The 14,096-nt window shown below is 37.9% G+C and overlaps 1 protein-coding gene across 4 annotated transcripts in view; it reads left to right on the top strand.

Annotated features, from left to right (window-relative positions):
- TP63 (tumor protein p63) overlaps positions 1-14,096 on the top strand; it is a 229,084-nt gene that overhangs the window by 52,404 nt on the left and 162,584 nt on the right. The gene's annotated exons all lie outside the window — the stretch shown is intronic.

Here is a 14,096-nt window from a genome sequence, read left to right as displayed (position 1 = left end):
TATTCCTCTTTCACTTTTGTAAAGTAAGGGTGATAATGCCTGGCACACAGTCTTGTTTAGTAATGTTAGTTGAATGTAGTTTTTGAATCTTACCTCTCTTGATTTGACAGGAGGCTTTTTGTTCTTTCTCTTTTTCTTTTTCCATGCAGATCAACATAAGTGCACCATTTACTCTGAATAAGTTGGGTAAGTGGGTAACTTTTCTGCAGGTTTGAAATTCCTGAGTGTGAGTACATTATTTTATGAGCCCTTAGAAATCCCTAACAGTATAAGATTGTCCAAAGAACTGTCTTCAAATTAGCGCTGGTGGACCTGTGCTTGTAGGTTAGGCGGACCTCCTGAATTGGCCTTGGGGGCTCCCTGGTTCTGGAGCTGCCTAAGTGGGTAGATTACTAAACTTCCAAAGGGCCTCTTGTTGTTTTAGTAGTTTCCCTGGGGGAATTAAAGGTTTTAACTGGATGTGAAACATCAGACAGAAACTGTAGGGAAGATTTATTGACAATGAATCTCAACTTTCTGAAAGTTCATTTTTGAAACTAACTTCCTTCTCAGCCAAAATGATTCAGATTTGAAACCCTGAAGGGGCCTCTTTGGGACTTTAGAGCATTAGGGAGCTTTTTCCTTGCTGTCATAGATTATCTCTCCATTGTTTCTTGACTTGTTGAAGGGGAGATGTGATTGGTAAGTCGCCTCTTCCCTAGGGCCTCAAATTCTTTACTCATTCAGAAGATAAGTAGGACTCCACAATGCATTCCACAAAGCTTTCTCCCCTGCCTGGTCCCAAGGAAACCAGCATAAGCCCTGCCAAGGGTATAATGAGCAGGGTAGATGCCACAGGGCAAGAGCCAAATGAGAAGGTTGAGCCTTGCTGAGAGTTTCCGTGACTGCTACTCTGTTTTTAACTAGGTAAAGAATCAGGATTGAGTAGAGCAAAAAGCACAAACTAGAAATTGAGTCTTAGCTCTGTCCTTGAAATGTGATCTTGGGAGACTTAAACTTCTCTCCTGTTCTTTTTCTTCTTCTGTAAAGTGGGCACTGAATAATTTCTGTCTCAAAGTGTTATTGATAGTATTGGAAATTATGTAAAAAGAATAATAGGAAATTAATAAATCACATCATTAACAACAGGTATTGAGACTGACTCGGGCAGTATGTGCCAGGCATAATGCTATGTACCCTATATGTATTTTCACATCCATCCTCTTGAAATCTACACATAGATGCCTTATCACTTTTATTTTGCAGATGAGAAACACTACATGGTGAGGTTAAATAACTTTCTCCCAGCCAACTGGTGAGTGGTGGAGCCAGAACTGGAACCAGGGCTGACTCCAAAGCCTACCTTATATCCGTAAACAACTTTCATTGTTGCTGTTTTCAGGGGTCCCAATCCAAAGGTCTGCCTGTATGAACAGGGAAAGAATAGGCAGGTGGCCACTAGTCTGAGTAGTTTATATATGATGGGATAGAAAGAAGAGGTAGAAGGGATGTTTAGGGCTTTAAATAAAAGTAGTTTTCAGAATCCAGCTCCTTAAATCCTAATGCAGAGAAGAGCCAGGAAGTGTACCAATGCTCCATCTTTTGGTCACACGGTGATCCACAGGAGAACTTAGAGCTCTGTCACTTTTATTTTTTTCTCAAAACAGAAGGAAACAGAGGCTCTGAAAGTGGTCATGATTTATCCAGAGTTTCACAAGTCAGTTGTTAGGAGAACTAAGGCTGGAACACAAGTTTCCAGCATACTTTGTGCTACCTGGTCTCAGCCTCTAATGGAGGTACCACAATTACTGAGATAGCCTCAAGGTCCCTAACAAAAATTTTCTCAAGGAAAGAACCTGATAGCGGCCACTTACACTTTAGTGTGAATTAAAGGTTCTTTGTTGTTACCCAACCTGGAGAACATTTCTCTGGGTTCCTATTTGGACAGCCAAGCCACACACATCTTCTGTCCACTTCCCAACCAGATTTTACTTACACTTTGGGCTAGTCTTTTGCAATATACTGAAATGAAGAAAAGCCTTGGTGGTGGCAAAGTGGTCAGTATGCTGGAGTGTATATATATATATATATATATATATATATATATATATATATATGGATATGTGTGTGCAAGCCTGTGTGGGCGTTTCTGTCCTGCTCTGACTTAAAAGGTTAAGGAGTGAGGTCCTTTTGGCTTATGCTATTTTTCTTTCCACAGCGCTCTTTTTCTGGTTCTCTATATGGCAATACTGAATGAACTTTTCAAGCCTCAGTTCCCATTGCTTCCCTTGTGAAGTCATCCACAGCTTATAAAGTAGTTTTTTCAGCTTTCTAGACAGCCCAATACTTAGATAACATCTCCCCACCGTTCAGCTCTCAGTCTAATTGTCACTCTCAGGGAAACACCTTGACATCAGGCTCGGGCCCCTCTAATGCATGCTTTCACTGTGCCCCGTCTTCTTTTCTTCATGCACTTGTCAGAGTTCTAGGAGATAAATTCCTGTGTCTCCCTGTCATCTGTCTCCCTCACTAGTCTCTAAGTCGAAGGAGGGACAGGCCTCTTTTGTCCAGAGCTCCATTTCCTCAGGACCTAGTATAGTGCTTAGCATAGAAGAATCACTCAATAAATATGTCTTGACTGAACGAGTAACATGTGTCACTTTGTGTTATACATAAATTTTTGCACTTCTGGCACTATTATTGTATTTTGTTTCCTTAGAGTTTAGTACGATGTTAGTGCTTAGCACATGCTTTAAAAAATTACACAAAATCGTTTTTTAAATTTAAATTCCAGTTAATTAACATACAGTGTAATATTAGTTTCAGGTGTACAATTTAGGGTTTCAACATTTTCATACAACACCCAGTGCTCATCACAGGTGCACTCCCTAATCCCCATCACCTATGTAACCCATGTCCCCACCCACCTCCCCTCTGGTAATCACCAGTTTGTTCTCTATAGTTAAGAGTCTTTTTTTTTTTGGTTTGGTCTCTCTTTCTTTCTCCCCCCTATGCTCATTTGGTTTGGTCTCTCTTTCTTTCTCCCTCTATGCTCATTTGCTCATATACATACACACATACACACCACATCTTCTTTATCCATTCATCAGTTGATGGACATTTGGGCTCTTTCCATAATTTGGCTATTGTAGATAATGCTGCTGTAAACATTGGGGTGCATGTATCCCTTTGAATTAGTATTTTTGTATCCTTTGTGTAAATACCTAGTACTACAATTCAATTGTTGGATCATAGGGTAGTTTTATTTTTAACTTTTTGAGGAACCTCATACTGTTTTCCAGAGTGGCTGCACCAGTTTGCATTCCCACCAACAGTGCAGAAGTATTCCCCTTTCTCCACATCCTCTGCAATTGTTGATTTTAGCCATTCTGACAGGTGTGAGGTGATATCTCATTATAGTTTTGATTTGTATTTCCCTGATGATGAGTGATGTTGAGCATGTTTTCATGTGTCTGTTGGCCATCTGGATGCCTTCTTTGGAAAAAAATGTCTCTTCATGTCTTCTGCCCTTTTGTAATTGGATGTTTTGGGGTGTTGAGTTTTATATATATTTTGGATACTAACCCTTTATCAGATCTGTCACTTGCCAATATCTTCTCCTATTCCGTAGGTTGCCTTGTAGTTTTGTCAATTGTTTCCTTTGCTGTGCAGAAGTTTTTTATTTGGATGAAGTCCCAATAATTTTATTTTTTCTTTTGTTTCCCTTGCCACTGGAGACGTGTCTAGTAAGAAGTTGCTATGGCCAATGTCAAAGAGGTTGCTGCCTATGTTCTCTTATAGGATTTAATGGTTTCATGTCTCACATTTAGGTCTTTCATCCATTTTCAATTTATTTTTGTTTATGGTGTAAGAAAGTGGTCCAGTTTCATTCTTTGGCATGTTGCTGTCCAGTTTTCCCAACACCATTTGTTGAAGAGACTATCTTTTATGCATTGGATATCCTTCCCTGTTTTGTCAAAGATTAATTGACTATATAGCTGCAGGTTCATTTCAGATTTTCTATTCTGTTCCATTGATCTATGTGTCTGTTTTTGTGCCGGTACCATACAGTTTTGATCACTATAGCTTTGTAGTATAACTTGAAGTCCAGAATTGGGATGCCTCCAGTTTCGCTTTGCTTTTTCAAGGTCGCTTTGGCTATTTGAAGCCTTTCGTGGAAATTTTAGGATCGTTCGTAAAAAATAAAAAAATCATTTTGAAAGTATAAAATGAATAAAGTTGGTGAAAATTCCTTCCCCGTGGAAGTTTTATAAATTTTGAAAATCCACGCAGGTTAAAAATATTCCTAGAAGTGACCTTTTTTTTTCCTTTAAGAGGAAAAATACAAAAATCACAGAAATCTGGTGTTCCAAATATTTGTAATGTGCTATGATTTTTAGGTTTATATTTACCCAGCTGTATGACTTCCCTCAAATGTTGTCCACATTGGTATAATATTTTTATATATAATATGTGGGCATTAAAAATCTTACCTAATGATTGACAGTGCAGGTTTTCCATGCCCAAGCTGCCTGGGAAAGAATATATTATAGGTTTATGAACTTGAGCTTTGGTATCAAAATGGGTTATGGTCTCAGCTCTGCCATTTTCTGGATGTGTCCTTCAGGCAAATTGCCTAACCACTCTGCATCTCAGTTTCCTCATATATAAAATGGGGATAATAATGAAACCTACTTCATAGGATTGGTATCTGGGTTCATTGGGTAATAAGGGTTAATTGGTAATAAGGGTAAATAATGCACAATGTCTGGTATGTAGTAAGTGATGAGTAAGTTTGAGTTTAAAAAATAACAGTATAGGGACACCTGAGTGCCTCAGTTGGTTAAGCATCTACCTTTGGCTCAGGTCATGATCCCAGGGTCCTGGGATCGAGTCCTGCATCAGGCTCCTTGCTCAGCAGGGAGCCTGCTTCTCCCTCTGCCTTCAGCTCCCCCAGCTTGTGCGTGCTCTCTCTTTCTCTCTCTGACAAATACATAAAATCTTAAAAAAAAAAAATGGCAGTATAGTTATCTCAGCTTTTCAAAAAAACATTCGTATAATAACAGAATTCTTGTTATGTAAAAGAATTTAAGTAACTATTTTTTAGGACTTTGAGACAAAAGAGAGAGGGCCAGGAAATCAAGCAGATATAAGTCGCATATCTCAGGAAGTATTAAAGACATTAGTTCTCATTAGTATGCAATATATATGTCTTCGAGTAAGCAATATTTCATCAAATAATAAATCATTCCATAAAATTTTTCCATATGGTAAGATCCTAATTTGTAATAGGAATATCAATACCACAAAAGTGGTATCATCATTGCTAGGTAGTTGAGTGTATGAATTTCTGCTTATTTCTATTGAAGCAGAGTACGAGTAATAGCAAGGCACTGCTGGGGAGTAGGAAAAAACCCTATGCCCTGGAAATAAAGAAAATGAAGGATTAGCTCTTATCTAGAACATGGCATCCTTGAGAAAGTATGGTCCCTTCCCTGGGGTCTCATGTCCTTATTGATGTGAGGAGAAGGTTAGTTGGTCAAGGGTTTTTATCTTACTTCGAACTTTTTTTTTTTTTCAAATAAAATTTTACTGGGAAACAGAGACAACTTCAACGAATACAAGTTGAACTGCTTTTCTTCATGAAAGTGGAGGAATAAACACAGAGGGACAAGCATTGGACAAGATTATCTCCAGGGCTCTTTCCTTCCAACATGTGCAATCTGTTAACCTGGGAGGGTCCAATCCTGGCTATAACATAGAATTGCCTGGGGAGTTTGTGAAATATACTGATATCCTTACCTAACCCCATCCAGATTCTGATTTAATGAATCTGGAACCTGTACACCAGATATATAATATCTATCTATCTATCTATCTATCTATCTATCTATCTATCCATCTATCTATCTATTATTTAGATAGATATTTTACAGCTTTCCAGATCTTTCTAATATGCATCCAGGGAGTTAAATAAATGTATTAATTCTCAGACACACCCTTTTTGTACAACCTCCCCATATAAATTTAAAGATCAAACATTTAAGTGCCTGGCATATTTCAATGAAATGACTGGAAACATTTCAATGTCTGTATACTTTTGAAAGACATTCCTATAGAACAAGTGATTGTCTTGATCTCATAGAAACTTCTGCCATATATATATAAATATACATAAAATGTAGTTCAGCATTCTTTATTCTTAGCTTATGTTTGGTGTTAACTAACCGATGTCATTACTATACCTGAAGTTGCTCCTTAGCACAGACTTGCTGCCTTTCTCACCTGGAGAGGTCATGCCTCCCACCCTCGAGTTAAATCAAAACCTCTAATGGGCTAGAGAGAGTGTAGAGTTTATTAAAAAAACAAAACAAAGCAAAACAGATTTAATATAAGACATAATTTTATATTTGGAAAATTGAAAAGGAACCTATTGTTTTCAAGACTCTCGGTAAAGGAAAATCCTTCGAGGGGTTCAGTGGATTCTCCAGGTGTGTGAAAGAATTTTTTATATGTCAAAAGGCAGAGAGGAACACGGGTGTAGACCTGACAGGATATCATCTGCCACTTTAAATTGTTCACAAAAGGGGGGAAATATCAGTTGGCTGTGAATGAACAATGCCAGCAGTGCTTTAACAGTACATGTGGCACTTCCAAGCCTAGAACATCTGAAAAAAAGGCCAACATATATGTGGCTTGCAAAACTAAAGAAGAATTTATTGGGGCACTTGGGTGGCTCAGTCGGTTAAGTGTTCGACCCTTGATTTCGGCTCAGGTCATGATCTCAGTCAGGATTGTGAGATTGAGCCCCACATTGGGCTCCACGCTGGGCATGGAGCCTGCTTAGGATTCTCTCTTTCCCTTTGCCCCCCCCCAAAAGAAATCACAACTCAAGAAGAATTTGTTAATTCCATATTGCCCAAACATGTCTACCAAGGCATGGACTTCTCTCACTTTGCTCTCAAATGTGCTTTTTTTTTAAATTTTTTAAATTGTTATGTTAATCACCATACATTACATCATTAGTTTTTGATGTAGCGTTCCATGAGAACACCCAGGGCTCCATGCAGTGCGTGCCCTCTTTAATACCCATCACCAGGCTAACCCATCCTCCCACCCCCCTCCCCTCTAGAACCCTCAGTTTGTTTTTCAGAGTCCATTGTCCCTCATGGTTCGTCTCCCCCTCCGACTTACTCCCCCTCCTTCATTCTTCCCCTCCTATCTTCTTCTTTTTTTTTAACATATATTATTTGTTTCAGAGGTACAGATCTGTGATTCAGCAGTCTTGCACAGGTCACAGTGCTCACCATAGCACATACCCTCCCCAGTGTCCATCACCCAGCCACCCCATCCCTCCCACCCCCCACCACTCCAGCAACCCTCAGTTTGTTTCCTGAGATTAAGAATTCCTCATATCAGTGAGGTCATATGATACAGGTCTTTCTCTGATTGACTTATTTCACTCAGCATAACACCCTCCAATGTGCTTTTTAAATATGGAGAAAAATCTCTATAGAACATTGTAATATTTCCCAATCACTCCCTAGTTTCAGCATTACCATCCCCTGATCCAATCAATTTAGCACCCAGGATGACAATTATAGTAAGCATTATTTTGGCATGAAAATAGATCAGCTTGCCACTGTGACCTTAGTCCTTAATTCTGGTTTTTGCCCTAGAGACTCTTCTTATCTTCTGCCTGTGGGCTCTCGGCATCTTGTGACACATCAAGCTATACATCTGATGCTGGTGTACTTCTCCATATAACACCGATAAATCAGACCCAGAATTACCTAGATCCTACTATCAGCCAGGCAAAAGGTAAATCTCTCAAAGACCAAGGAACACAGGTTATCAGCAGCTGTGTTTAATAGATAAGGTAGGTCCACAAAGAGGGCTTGAAATGTTGCCTAAAGCAGGAGTAGTTCTGACTCCAGAACCCTGCTGCTTCATGGAGAACCCAAACAGCGCCCCCAAACCCAGGAGGAACAATGCTTCACAGCTTGCAGAATTTCACACACACATGAGAAGATCCCCAACAGTATATAATAGGTCTTGCCTCATTTTGCTTCTTTATGTTACCTTGAAAGCACTCTTGCTAGCTCACTTCCATAAAATTTTAGCAATATGTAAAGAATTTGAACTTTGCTGATAATTGTTGTCAATCTTGGTTATATTTTAGAATCATACTAAATTATGATAATTTTTTTCTAAGATTTATTTATTTTAGAGAGAGAGAGCACGAGCAGGAGCGGCAGAGAGAGAGGGAGAATCCCAAGCTGACTCCTTGCTAACACAGAGCCTGACATAGGGCTTGATTCCATGACCCTGAGATCACCACCCAAGTCAAAACCATGAGTCGGACACTCAACTGAATGTGCCACCCAAGAGCCTCAAGATATGATAATTTTTAATAGGACAGTTTATGATAACATTGGCTAAAAACAGAATTTAAAAAAAATCTACTAGTTTATGACTCCAGCAATTTAAACATTTCTATTTTCCTGCTTCCTTCCAATATTTAGCTTAGATACTTGCATAATATTTGAATGGCTATAATTATACAGCACAGATAAAGTTGTATTAATTAAATGTATCATATGCACACTTTTCTGAATTTGCCAGACTGATCCTTTTAATGACTGCAGATAATGCTGTACCATAGTACCATATTGGCTGGTAGATAATAAAAAAGTCTTCCATGTTGATTATTAGACGGGTTATATATTTTTGTTATAATTAACAATAGTCATAATCTGTGTACATTTATATATTTTCTTTGTCTCAAAATTTTTCCTTTGGAAATAACCGCAGGCATAGGTTTGCTGTCTCAGAAGGTTAGGATGTGTTTATAATTATAGTACATTAAAATTTTTGCTCTTTTAGATATTTCATAGTGAAACCTTATTAAGCAGAATGCCACTAATTTAAAATTTAGATCATTTTCCTGAAAATCATTACTTTAAAAAATATTAGCATAAATATTAATACTCATATTATAAGCATTATAACTTAAAAATCAGAAATGCAGATAAAAACAAAAATGCCATGTCACCTCACGGCTGTTAGAATGGCTAGAATCAAAAAGACAAGAAATAGCAAGTACTGTTGAGGATGTGGAGAAAAGGGAACACCTGTGCACTGTTGATGGGGATGTAATTGGTGCAGCCACTATGGAAAACAGAATGGAGGTTCCTCAAAAAACCAAAGATAGAACTAGAATATAATCCAGCAATTCACTTCTGGGTATTTACCTGAACAACATGAAAACATTAACTCGAAAAGATTTATGCACCCCTATGTTCATTGCAGCATTATTTGTAACAGTCAAGATATGGGGACTACCTGCATCCATCAATGGATGAATGGATAAAGAAGATGTGGTATAAATATATATAATTGAATATTATTCAGCCATTAAAAAGAATGAAATCTTGACATTCATGACAACATGGCTGGGCTTTGAGGGCATTATGCTAAGTGAAATAAGTCAGACAGAGAAAGAGAAATACTGCATGATTTCACTTCTGTAAGAATATTTTTAAAAAGGAAGAACACAAAAACAAAAACAACAGGGCTCATAGATACAGAAAATAGATCTGTGGTTACCAGTGGTGGGTGAGGGAAGGTAAGCAAAATGGGTGAAAAAGAGGCAAAAGGTACAAACTTCTAGGTATAAAATGAATATGTCATGGGGATATATTGTATAGCATGGTGACTATAGTTAATGGTACAGTATTTCGTATTTGAAATTTGCTAAGAGAGTAAATTTTAAAAGTTCTCATCAAGGGAAAAAATTCTATAACTATATATGGTGATGACTGTAAAGGAGCCTGTTGTGATCATTTTACAATCTATACAAGTATTAAATCATTATGTGTACACCTGAATTTAATATATTGCTTTATGTAAATTATATCTCAAAAAACAGATCTTAGGGGTGCCTGGCTGGCTCAGTCGGTAGAGCATGTGACTCTTGATCTTGGGGTTGTAAGTTCAAGCCCCATATTGGGTGTAGAGATTACTTAAAATAAAATCTCAAAGAAAAGAAAGTAAGAAAAAAAATTTAAAAATGTATCGTAATTATTCTGTAGAGTGGTCTTTCAATATTTTTGGTCACTAGTCATAATAAAAGTATGCTGTTTATGTAGCATATGTGTACTGTGCATACACACATATATACATAGGCACGTAATCATCTATAAGTTGAACCACAAAATTTCATAAAACAATACTTACCCATACTACACGCAGTGGGATCGGATATATTCCAGTTATTCCCTTGTGATTTATCCCATTCCAGAGTCATCTCTTGTATTTACATGATTGCTTGCTCTCTCCCTCTCTTAAGTTAGCTTTAGCCCTCTAAATTGACGTCGTGATCTTGATCAGTAGATTAGTAGTCTTTGAAAGCAGCCTTGACAATAGGTACAACTTAAGAAAATGATTTGCTAACATTGAACTCCAATAACTGTATGTACTATTCTTAACTATTTTAACCAGTTTCAGCAAATAATTTGTCAGTGTTAATAGTTAGAAGAAGTATATTCATTTAAGGAAACCAACTTGTTTTGTGAACAAAAATCTAAAAGAAACCACAATCTTTCGGTTTCCTCTTTTGTTCATTAGCCAGAATCTGATCTTCAGTTCTGTCACTTATTAATCTGATGCCAAAATCCACACTCTGACCAATAGCATATAAAAGCATTCGGTTTGGTTGCATAATTTCTTCTCTGGCCTGAATACATCTAACCTCTGAAGAAAAACTCAAATGGCATATGCTTGCTGAGATACGGTATGCCAAAGTAGCTGGGAGTGCCTGACGTAGAGCAGATCCTTAGAGCATGTTTGCTGATCATAGATGGAAAGATTAAAAAGGCAGCACATGTAGGAGTGTGGGGAGTAAATGGGCCAGGGGACTTTATAACAGATGGTGATGATTTCCAACTTTTAATCTAAATAACTTTTTTTCCCACAAAAGAGTTGAATCTATGAGTTAGTTATAGCTTTACTTCACAAGCCTCTGGCTAGCATGAAGATTACATTTCTATCTAACTCTTTGATTGCTCCTTTGTTGTATTTTTTTTCTTTTATTATGGTTATAAAAATCTAAAGCTGAAGTATAATGTTAAAAGATTAATTTGTCTTTGTTTTAAATTCATCCTTACTTAGTAGTGCTTTATGGTATTTATTCTTAATGAAACATGTAGCGAATAGAACATTGGTTTGCTTGTTTTTTTCTTTATTTAAGAATCTCAGTTGCTTTTTTATTTATGATGTCTTTAGTAAGCATTTCTTGGATTATCAGTCTTATCTTTGATTTATAACTCTGAGGAGGATACTTTGAGATAATATGGGGAAAGCTACAATAAGGGATGATAGAATTCAAGGATTATAGTTTTCATGTAAAGATTTGGATCATATGACTTAACCTTTGTTCCCATTTTCTCTAACCATAGGATGGATACTTGTGACCTTATACTTTATAGGAATACCTTGGAAATGAATAAATATATGTGTTGATAAATGCTTTGCATTATTGAAATAAAGACATTATCATATCATTTACTTAGCAAGATATCTCAGATATCAAGTACTTACTTGAATCTGTTATGTTTTAAAAAGAAGTCTATTTTTCATTGGACTTACAGCGATACTCTTAAGTGATGGAGGTGGTATCAATGTGTTGGCGGGGAATGGGGTGAGGGAGAAAGGTAAAGAGAAAACACACTGCATGTCCCTAGGTGTCAGACCTTGTAAGTATACTTTCTCAGGTTAACCCTCCTAACATTCCCAGTGGCTATATCCTATTACCCCCATGTCATAGAGGAGGAAAATATAGTTCAAAAAGGCCGCATTAACTTGTCGGTGTCTCACGATGTGTAAGTTACTGGGCTAGGATTTGAACCCCACTATAAAACTCAGCTTCACAGGACACCACAAAGTTTCTCAACTTTCAAATTGCTGCTTTGGAAACTTCTGTTTACAGCTAAAATAGGAAAGGGCAGGGCTAATTTAATTAAAAGAAATAATTTATAATATTATCCAAAGAGATTTCTTTTTTAGCTTCCCTCAATGCTTCCATTACAATTTTAGCTGAAGATCTGGATCATTTCTTATTTTATCTTGCAAGTTTGGCCACTCTAGTTCCTGGACTTATAAAAATATACTTGCTAAAGTTGAGTTAAAGGGCAAGGCTTATACTGCAATTTCTCTCCTTGGTTATTTGTGTAATTAAAATGGTCGTTTTGGAGAGTGACTGGAGGTTGAGCTGGAGGAGGGCAAAGGAAGGAGGGGCAGCTTGACTGAGTTAGGGAAATTCCAGATGACATGATTGCCAGATTTCCTGCTGACCCTTCATTGCCAAACTCCGCCTCCTGCTCTTCTTGCACAGCTGTGTGCTTCATTAAATAGTGATGTCTACAAATCACAGCAGTGTTAAAATGCAAAGCAGGGGGAATTCCTGTGCACTGGCCACTGCCAAGTTCCTAGAGTTTTAACAGCACACTCACCAAACTGCCTCCCTCCCCTCCAAAAACTATAAATAAGTTCAATATCAAGAGTGTATTCATCAATTAGAGTGCCTCTCTGTTCTCTTGGAGAGTGTGAAGTATTGTGTAAACACACTGGTAATGGTGGCCAAGTCTAAGGGAACTAACTCTGTGTGGGTCTTGTGTTGTCAGAGATAAGGCTTTTGACCTTAATGTTGCTACCAGTCTTCTAGTTGAGACAAGGACCATTACCTCATCATCTGAAACATAGATTTTCCTGTCCATAATTTGGGCGTAGTGCTTTTCAAAAACTTGCCTTATAGAATTTAGGGCCAAGAACCCAGTTGCTACTGCTCAGGAGAAGGATGACAAGGATCCAGGTTTAATTCAACTGTATATACAGAGTATATATGTGTGTCTGGCACTGTGCTGAAGGAGGACAACATAAGAAAGAGCTAACGTATGCTAATAGAACTGGTGTGAGGTGTGCTCTGACAAGTGGCAGACAAAAGCTGTAAAAAAGGTATCATGCAAACAAGGGTAAAAAAAAAAAAAAAAAAGATTGCAAATTCTACCTGGAGGGATTGGAGAAGATTCAAAAGGGGGAAACAACATTAGCTCCATGTCTTGAAGGATAGATAAAGGTAGAGGCACTTCAGGTGAAGAAAAAAAAAAAAATGCAAAGGTACAGAGAATAGAGTTTAGTGAGGAAGGATTTGTTGCCTTGTGTTAAGGGGATAGCATTATAACTGCATTATAATGTACATGATATTAATCGTCTGGCAATTAGAAAAATAATAACCTAGTTGCCTTTGTGTGGACATATTGTCTCCAGTTGGGTCCATCTACTTCTTATTTTATACTAGTTGGCTTCCTGCTTTGATGTTATATGTCTTGTGCTTATGAGCATTTGAATTCGTGACCTCTGGGCTTGAATAAAGAATCTGAGGGAGGGGCACCTGGGTGGCTCAGTCGGTTAAGCGACTGCCTTCGGCTCAGGTCATGATCCTGGAATCCCAGGATCGAGTCCCGCATCGGGCTCCCTGCTCGGCAGGGAGTCTGCTTCTCCCACTGACCCTACCCCCTCTCATGCGCGCTCTCTCTGTCTCTCATTCTCTCTCTCAAATAAATAAAATCTTTAAAAAATAAAAATAATAATAAAAAAAGAATCTGAGGGAAAGAGATGGGTTGATGGAACTTCTGTAATAGGAGGCCGTTGAACTGGGTGTTGGTGGATGGACAGAGAAAGAACAAGAGTATGAAGGATCAAAGTGGAGAGGGTCTGGAGGACTCTGGAAAAAAAAAAAAGTAGTAGCTAGCTGGTAGGCAGAAGTTAAGTTTCTTTTGGAGAATTTTAGGACCCAACCTAGACAAGGAAAGTAGAGAGCAATTCAAATTAATGTACATTTATTGAAGTCATACCTTGCACCAACACTACTATAGGCACAGTGGTGGATATTGAGACACAGTAATATACTACCCTTGTTCTCAGTTATAAGGAATAGAGACAAGCATGTTAGCAACTATTGTACAAGACAGCGTGCAGTAAGAGCTAGCAGTTTGCCATGGAAGTATGGAAGACAGATTTATTTTGACTGGAGAGGGGTAAGAAACATTTCTGAAGAA

The sequence above is a fragment of the Callorhinus ursinus genome, unplaced genomic scaffold (assembly GCF_003265705.2).
Source record: "Callorhinus ursinus isolate GAN/ISIS: 27379988/994484 unplaced genomic scaffold, GSC_fseal_2.0 scaffold1, whole genome shotgun sequence".
NCBI lineage: Eukaryota > Metazoa > Chordata > Mammalia > Carnivora > Otariidae > Callorhinus > Callorhinus ursinus.
The sequence above is the reverse complement of the archived record's forward strand: the minus strand, read 5'-3'. Positions and strand labels throughout refer to the sequence as shown.